The sequence below is a fragment of the Corvus cornix genome, chromosome 23 (genome assembly GCF_000738735.6).
Source record: "Corvus cornix cornix isolate S_Up_H32 chromosome 23, ASM73873v5, whole genome shotgun sequence".
NCBI lineage: Eukaryota > Metazoa > Chordata > Aves > Passeriformes > Corvidae > Corvus > Corvus cornix.
The window spans coordinates 7,246,344-7,255,796 of record NC_046352.1 but is presented as its reverse complement, the minus strand read 5'-3'; positions in this window follow the sequence as shown (position 1 = coordinate 7,255,796).

The window sequence follows — 9,453 nt, the reverse complement described above, 5'->3', positions numbered from 1 at the left end:
ACAATACAGTTGGTTTCTGGGTCCCAGCACACATGGCCAGCTCATGTCCAGTCTCTCATCCACCAGCACCCGCACGTTCTTCTTAGCAGGGCCCCTCTGGATCAGTTCATCCCCTGGCCTGGACTGCTACCAAGGATTGCCCCAACCCAGCTGCAGCACAAACACTTGGTCTTATTAACCTCATGAGATTCCCATGGGCCACTTCTCAAGCTTTTCCAAGTACCTCCCATCATTCAAGTGTGTCACCTGGACCCCTCATCTTGGTGTCATCTGCAAATTAGCTGAGGGTGCACTTGATCCTTCTATGCCATTAATGAAAATATTAAATAACACTGGTCCCAGTACAGACTCTTGAGGGACACCACTCATCACTGATATCCATTGGGACTCTGAGCCATTGACCACAACTATCTGGATGTGATCATCTAATCCCTTTCTTATCCATCTAACAGTCCACTCGTCAAATCCCTCTCTCTTCAGTTTAGAGACAGACTGAGAGAGCTGGGGTTGTTCAGCCTGGAGAAGAGAAGGCTCCAGGGAGAGCCCCTTCCAGTGCCTAAAGGGGCTCCAAGAGAGCTGGAGAGGGACTTTGGACAAGGGCCTGGAGCGATAGGACAAGGGGGAATGGCTTCCCACTGCCAGAGGGCAGGGTTAGATGGGATATTGGGAAGAAATTGTTCCCTGGGAGGGTGGGGAGGCCCTGGCACAGGCTGCCCAGAGAAGCTGTGGCTGCCCCATCCCTGGAAGTGTCCCAGGCCAGGTTGGATGGGGCTTGGAGCAACCTGGGATAGTGGACGGTGTCCATGGTTGCGGGTTGGAACAAGATATTCTGTAAAGTTCTATTCAACCCAAACCATTCTTTGATTCTATGACATTCATCCCAAATGGGGGGAAACATGGGTGTCTTCTTCATGTGTGGGCAGAAGGTGAGAGTGCAAGATTGGTTGCAGAGGAATCCTCAAAACTGACCACCATGGTCTGCAAATGTGAGGCTTCTTCCAGTTGCTCAAAGGTCTCATCTACTTCATTTCGATCACAAGGTCTCTAACAGACACTACTACAGTACTCATGTTGCTCTGGTCACTAAACCTGACTCATAAGCTCTCAACTTGCTTCTGACCCATCCTCAGGCAGAGCTCCTTGCCTTCCCACTCCTCTCACATCCTGTCCTCACCTTTCTGGCCTATCCTTCTCTCTTGGTTTAAGACAATTTACAGTGAAATTCTCCAAAATGTGTTACCTTCCCTTTTAGTTTTAACTACTCTAATTTCACCAATAGGGAGAGACGAATGTGAGAAGATGTAAGTGAAAAAGTAACAGTTTAGTAAAAAACAAAGCAGAAACAATCAAAATAAGAGTAATAACCACCAGATACAGATGTGCTGAATCCCATGGACTCCCCAGGAACAGAGAAAACAGAGAAAACCCCTCTCCAAGATGGCGGCCTCTGGAGATGACCATGTGTTCCAAGGGACAAAGGCAAGATGGCAGAGAGGCCCCCCTCTCCTGACCACGTGTGGAGAAAGAGAACAAAGAGAGAAAAAACAACACAGAAACCAGACATCTGCAATTACAAAAACTCCATCTTCCCCCAAACAGCAATCAACAGGGAACAAGAACAAAACAAAAAGGAACCTCGGTCCAAAACCAGCCAAATGCCCCTTGAGCCATTTGCTCCATGTCATGCGACAGGGTCTCTCCTGGCAGCCTCAGCTCCACTGACAATGGCAGCTGCAGCTGGGAACTGGGGCAGCTCCGAACCTGCAGTGTCAATTTCTCTGCTTCTTTTTCATCCGGCTGGACCCAGTTGGTGTCAGTACTGCAGTTCCATGTTGTTACTGCACTGGACGAGGGCACCAAATCTTGGCATCAAATCTGGGCACCAAAAATGGCAGCTCCCACCCTGCCTGACTGGTGGCAGCAGCTGTGGCTGCAGACAGGTATTTGTGGAATATGCCCTGAGACAGTTTAGGATTGTGAGATGTAGTTTCTTGGAGAGCTGTGCCAAGCACGGAGCTTAGAAAGAAACAAAAGAAGGCTTCTGCATTGTCTTGGATGATAGGAAAGACGTGTGCTGATGTCTTTACAAACAATTCTGTGGGTGAAGGTATGGGTGCTAACGTCCTTGAAATGGGTCTTGATGTCTCTATTAATTTCAAGCAGCAGGTTTGTTGCAGAGCCCAGACAGCTTGGCTCCTGAAACAGACAAGTGGGTCTGCACATGCCTGAGTTTCCAAACTTTGGGGTAAAATGACAGGTTCAAGGGGGGATATGTGGTAGGAGGTTCAGGAAGGCTGTACCTTCCTAGTACCTCCGCCAATGGGGAAAGGAAAAGGGGAACATACAGCCGGGAGCTTAGGACAAAAGGAGGCTGTGCCCTCTGAAATCCCGAGAGAAATCTGTGCTTGCACGTGCTGTGGTGGACTCTCTCCCTTTATTTGAATAAAGATGCAGGACTCCTCCGTCTCCTTTATGGACACTGGCTTTTCATTGCGTAATTTTTTGTAGAAGGAGAAGCAACTCTCTTGGCAGCCTGGCAAGAACAAAAGATTAAAAAAAAAAACAAAGATAAGGAGGCTCTGCCTGAGTGTCACTGACTTTGAAAGGGACCCTGGCACTTGCAATTCCATTCCTGGCCCTGGGTTTTAAAGGGGCAGTAACAACCTTGGGCATATGATGTAACACAGGTATGGAATACAATACCCATTTTTCAGGTTTCCCAGGACACCTTCCTAGGGAGCTTCTGTCCATCCATTGCAGCACTCCAGGCATATGAGCCATCCCATGATCTCTACATGATCCCAAGAATTCATGGCCCTGTAGCTGCACACACCCTCTGATTCCACCTCTCTAGTCCCTATGTGCATCAGCGTGGGGACATTTCAGAGAGGCATCCAAGCATGTTGATTCCCCAGTACAGGCTTCAGAACTTTATTTATAGCTCTTGATAGGTTTTTCCAAGTATCATCATTTATAGAACTAGTGCATTTGGTTGACATTGATTCTGGGTCTGGCTAAAGTAACAGTCCCTTTCCCTCAGAAAGTTCAGTTCAGTTTTGTGTAGGGCTGGGTTTCTTTTGTTATAAATTAGTATTTTCAAGTCCAAGATTTGTCCCAAGTCCACATCTAGCATACCAACTCAGCTGTTTGGAAAGTCTGTGAACTAGATGTGCTTGGGAATGATTATACAAGTGTTTTAACAAAGCACTGTGGCTTGTTAGAGACAAGGGGAACAGGAAGATAAACAAGGTGTTCTGTGATGAGCAGCCGCTCATTTTCCAACACATAGCTGTAGCACTTGCCATCTTTGTTTGTTGTCGATCTTTCAATTTTGGAACTGTTTGGAGAAATAGCTGCTTCCCACATTCTGCAGTCACCCTACTTACCATGGGTGACAAACTGTGTGCCTGCCTGTACCAGACAGCAAGAGTTTCTCACTGCTCCAACCCTGTAGTGCAGAATTCCCCAGAGTTCTTCTGGATGCTCCAAAGACACACTCTTTAGTTTGAATTTCCCAACACAAGGGACCACACTCAGTCATTCCTACATCAGGAATGATTCTCAGACAAAACCTACTCTTTCTGAGGTGGGAAAATTGCATTCCAACACCAGTAAGGTTAAGGTGATCACTTATATCAGCAACTTCAAAAGCTTGCTTTGTCCTTTTATGTTATTAAAGATTTAAAACTTTTGCACCTTTAAGAGATATGACTGCAAATACCATAAAACAAAATGCAAGTAACTGTGTTTAAGCTCTATGAGTAGTCTAATGTGACACTGATGGTGGATGGTGAGGACCTCCGAAATGTTGTGCAAACCAACAAAAATGGTGAGGCAAACTGCTGTAGGAGAGAGAGAAGCTGCCTTCCAAGTGTTGAGGTTTGACGCAGCTAAGCGTCAAGCACCCAAAATTTGTTATTTTCCTAAGGGGAAAATAAGAAAATATTGAGGAAAACTAGAGAATTGGGAGGGAAAACAGGTTCAAACTTAAATAGCTGCTGTACAAAGTAAAAGTTTATTACTAACAAAATTAAAAGCAAAAAGAAATAACAAAAAATTAAAGCAAACCTCCCCTCTCTTCCAGCACCCCCTCCTTTTACCCAAATCGCACAAAGGATAACAGAACATGGGATTTTAGTCAGTGTTGTAGTTCTTGAAAAGTCTCTTTCTTATGCTTAAGGAAAAAAAAAGGGTTTCTTCTGCTTCACGTGGCTCCCAAACTGCTACCAGCAGCAGACCTGCCCAGAAACTTGCTGCCATGGAAAAAAAATATCTGTCCCATGAAAAATCTCGCAGTTCCTTCACACTGCCAGACATGGGCCATCACATGGGTTTATTAGTCTTTTTAAGGAGTTATTTTGGCCTGAACACAAAGGCTTTCTTCTTCATAAGTCTCTAAAAGCCTTTCACTGCTTCTATGTAGCCTGGCATAGGCACTCTTCACATCTTTAAAGGCCGGGTGGAAATTCTCCATCCCCCCCATGTACATCAAATAGATTAAAGAGACAAACAGTTTGTGATATTACAGTTTCTCACGGCATGAAAGAAGGTTTTTAAGCTACGCGTGAGAAACACGACACCGCCCTCTTTTCTCCCGTCGCCATGCTCAGCTTCGTCTCACGTGACTCACTTTCTCTTCCTCTCTGACTCTGAAGCCGCCATGTTGAAGAGTGTTCTTGTTCAGGCTTTACGGTGGAGAAAGCCTCGCTCCTTTTGTGCTGCTGGCTGCACAGTGCCTTCTTCAGCGCGAAGTGCGCTGGCTGCAGACAGGAGGCTACGCCGGCTCCTGTTGGCTCTGCCAGCTCTGCGTGTGGAGAGGAAAGGGACCCACCGGTCCCAGGAAGCCACGATGGATGAATTTAGCTGTGTAGAAGTCCATGGCTGGTTTTAGCTGCCTGCAGCCCTGGGATAGTTCTCCCCACCCCAGCGACCCAGGGTCCATGCTGCGGCATTGGGAAAGGTGGGGGCAGGGGCCCCAGCCTGGCCCGGCAGGGCCCAGAGGCTCAGAGGCCCCCCCAACCTTCTGGCAGATGAGCTAGAACGAAAGGAAATTCTTGCCTTTCCATGTGGTTTACATATGTAAATTAGAAGTGTTATTGGTCTAACAGTCTGTCCATCAACTCAGGTTCAACCCACTACAGCAAGGAAAAGCTAAAAAGGTTGGGGGATCCAGTTTGAAGAGGGGACTGTTGAGGAAGGTAGTGTGATCAATGTTCACAACATCCTCAAGGCAGGGGATGCGTGAGAGATGAGTTTCTCACCCAGCCCTGCTGTACCAGGACTGAAAGCTCTCAGAAACTCACTAAAGATGGGTTTAAGACAACCAAGGAATTCTGGTAGCATCAGGTCAGGTTGTGAGCTGCCCTGGGTTGCCGTGGGAGCTGCTGATAGCAGCAGGTCCAGAGAAGGACTGGGTAAATTCTTGGGAAACAGGTCCCTGAGTGGCTGCTGGAGGATGAGGGAGGCATGTCCGTTCTTCAGTCCCACACTTGCAGCTGCTGGAGGGCCGAGTGGGGAGTAGTGGAGGTGCCCAGGCTCACACATGTCCTGCTGGTGGCATCTGCTGCTGGAGACAGCATGCTGGGCTGGGCGAGATGACCACTGGAGTCATCTCCAGTCCAATATTGTTACATTTGGGACCTTCCCATGGGTCTCTTGTTCATTTTCCACTTTTCCACAAAGGGAATATACCTTCTGCTCCTTTCACAGGGTTCTTGGTAGATTGCCCTTCACTCTCAGTCTCAGTCATAGACTTGTGCCTGCTGGACCCTGCAGGTCAGGAGCACCTTCACTGAACAGCAAGGTGTCATTCCAGGAGTATTGTATTTGGCAGCAATGCCAGTGCAACACCCCCTCTCCCTTGGCTGCACCACAAATCCATCTGTAAAGAAATCCCTCAGTATTGTGCAACTGCACTACACCAGCACTGCAGAGAAGGCAGCGTGGTCACGTGGCTGAATAGCTGAAAGGGAAAAGCTACTTAAAACTGATCACTGGAATGCTTATGAAATTAGGCTTTAAGAAATGTTGTTTATTAAATCTGCTTATTGTTTAAGTTATCATTAGGGTGATTAAATTTTATATTTTACATAATATCTCATTACTTACATTTAATATGCAGGCTAAATCCTAAGACCAGAAGAAGACAAACTGGTAAAGTTTTTGGTGCAAAAATTTTCTAAAGGAAAATATTCAACATTTGCTTAGACATATGAACTTCGTGTAAGTGAAAGAGCTAAATAACTCCAGTATATAAAGCTGAACTTTTATTATGGCTTGAGAAAAATACTCCAGGTTTACTCAAAAGTTTAAAATCACCTTAAAAGTTCTGCTGGACTTTCATCTGGGGTGAATTTTCAGTTAGATGCTTGGATTGACCACACAGTCAAAAATGGTCTTTTGTGTGATGAGATCTGGGTGATGGTGACTCATAGAGGGTGATGTAGGGTTAGTTGTAGACACACTTTGGGGAATGATTGTGTTGGTTCTTCTCTCTTGTGGAATGCAGCCACTGTGGGAACCAGACATCAGCATGAGTCTTGGAGAAGGGATGGCTCTGTAGCGCAGCCTAAATTTGTCACAGCGGGTATGTGAGCACATACAGAAAAAGTAGTTAACACACATGACACATTTAGGTTTTCTATACATAGAGTGGGTGAACTTTCCTATCTGTGCACAAATATAGACTCAATGCTGCATCACAGGACTCGCCTCTGCTAGAAACCTTCTCTGCAAGACTCAGCTGACACTGAGTTAACCAGCAAAATTTTTACTGGAAAAAGTCTCACTTGGAGAACTCTGGATACCTTGGTCCTTATCCTGACAGTGTGAATGGGGCTGTATTTCCCTGAGTGCTTCAGCTTCTCTCACCCAGCCCAACCCTCTTCTAGAGGGGCTCAGTGACCATGCTCTGGGGGTACAGGACGGCAGGGTCCAGGTAGAATTGAGAAATTTTGCAGCAGGCAAATGCAAACAGTTGTATGTAGTGCGCTCTTTAATCTGTGGATTAAGAATAATACAGCTCAGTGTACAGAGCTGTAGGGAGAGGACCAGTTTGAAGAAATAGAGAAGTTCTGGAGCACCAAAACATTCCTGGGATTTCTAGATGCAGCTGTGTGGAGCTCATGGGGATAAGCTGCATATTGCTCTTTAGAGACCCTCCCTTTCAAGATTCAGCCCAAAAGGAGATGGTTTGGTCTTGTAGAGCTGGGGCACCACTGCTATAAAGAGGTTCCTGCACTTTTCTCTGAAGCATCTGCTTGTGCACAGGAGGGAATGCAGATATTGTGGCTTCAGCATTCATTATGATTAATATTTGATTTAATTTTATTTGGAAAACCAGAATGTTTTCTTTTGGGACCAACAGAAAATATTCTGGTTTATCTGAAATACAGTATTTGCCTCCTGCAGGAGTGGTGGGGTGGGAAGGATGTACAGGGAGGCATATTTGTCCATTTTTGTTGACACAGTTTGCCTTCCACTCACACTGATTTTTAATTAAAATTTTAAATTGAAAATTTGAACACAAAAACTGGGGGGAGAGGGAAAGCCGTACTTTTGAAAATGTCAAAAAGAGAAGCTTCTGTTTCAAAATGTCAGAAAAAAACCACTTGTCATGCTGGGGCTCTGTTCCAACAGAACCATTTATCTCTGTTTCAGGAACTGTAAGAATTTGCTGCTTAGTTTTCCATTTCAAGTGTCCAGTCCAAGCCTTGATGCAAGGGAAATAGGGTAGTTCAAAAAACTCAGACTCCCATGCTGTGAAAGACCCTGTTATGCACATGCTTCCACTGCCCAGAACAGGGTGCCTTGGAGCACCTGAATAAGAGTCCTCAAAGCATGAGAGAGCACAAGATTTGCTCTGTGCCATCCATGAAGGCTGAGAAAATCTGGTGTCGGAGGCTGGTACCTGTGGCCACAGGAGAGACCAACCCCAGAGGTGTTTCATAAATAAGCCTTAGTGTGCAAGGACAATGCTCAGGAAGACAGGACAAGTTGCCTCTGTAGTGTCACCAGAGTGAGGCAGAGCATCCCCTTTGCCTGGCTTGTGGGGCAACCCCCAGACTCCAGATCATCTCTAGATTTCTCAGATGATAAACTTTCTACTATAGCCAAGAAAGGGCCTCTATTTTCTGCCATGCAACCTCACTAACACAGTGCCCACACAAAGGACCCTTTAAGAGTTATTGTCCTGACTCCACTCTCCATGTATCTGTCCTGGTTGACCCCAAAAATGTGTATTGTATTCCATATTTCTTCTATGTCAATCCCTGCAGTTTGTGTTACTGTCCCTTTAGGACTCAGGGGCCAGAAGCAGGACTGTAGGGTTTTACCCCAGGTTTGTAGGGGCAGGGGCTTGGGGGGGTCCCTTTACAAGATGGGAACAGGCACACAGAGCTCTCACTTTCATTCTCACCGGGCTGCCAAGAGAGTTGCCTAGGGCAGGTTCTCAGAGGGAGGCAGAAGCCCTGTTTTGCTTCTCCCCGAGCTCCGTGGCAGGTTGTCTGGCACAGATCTCCGAGAAACTGCATTCCATGATCCTAAACTGTTTCAGAAGGAACTTCGCAATACACAGCCACAGTGCTGAGCTGGAGCTGCCGGAGCCAGGACTGCAACTTTTGGTGCCCGGTGAGTCTGTTCTCTTTCCCCCCAGTGCAGCAGCGACTCAGAACTGCAGCGCTGATACCAGCTGGGTCCAGCTGGCTGAAAACAAGCAGAGACATTGACAGTTCAGGTCCAGAGCTGTCCTAGACAACACCAGCTCTGGGCAAACTGGCACCGCAGGGGGAAGGCTGAGGTGACCGGAGCTTCTCCCCGTCTTGCCCTTGTGCACGGTCCCAGTGGTCGGCTGCAAAGGCTTCCGTGAGGGGGGCAGGCCTTCTCTGCCATCTTGTTTTCTCTGTTCTCAGAGAGTCCACAGGATTCAGTACCTTTGTGCCTAGTTGTTATTGCTGTTATCTTGGTTGTTGCTGTTTTAGTTTTTAGTAAACTGTCATTTTTTAACTTAACATCTTCTCTCATTTATCTCTCCTTATTGGTGAAAGGAGAGTGGTTAAAACTAAATTAAAATAAAACTAAAACTCATTTCCCAGGCTCCACCCTGTAAATTGTCTTAAACCAAGACAGTATCTCAGCCAAAGTTGCTGCCCTTTCTTTGTTCTTCCTCATTTTAGATCTTTTGACCAGCATCTCTCTCCCAGTCAGCATAACAGGAAGAGAAAATGTGTATTTGATCTGTGGTACCTTGTCATCTATCTGCTGTAGGAGTGCATGTGCTCTGCTGAACTCATCTGCATTTATTTTTTTATACAAATGACACTTTCCCAGTGCTAACCAGTTTTATTGCATGGTCCTTACCCTGGTTTTCTCCTGATGCTTTCACACACACAAGACATTCCCATTCATATTTCTATTACGAATCTCTGAACCAGTATGTATTTTGCACCTGTCCAG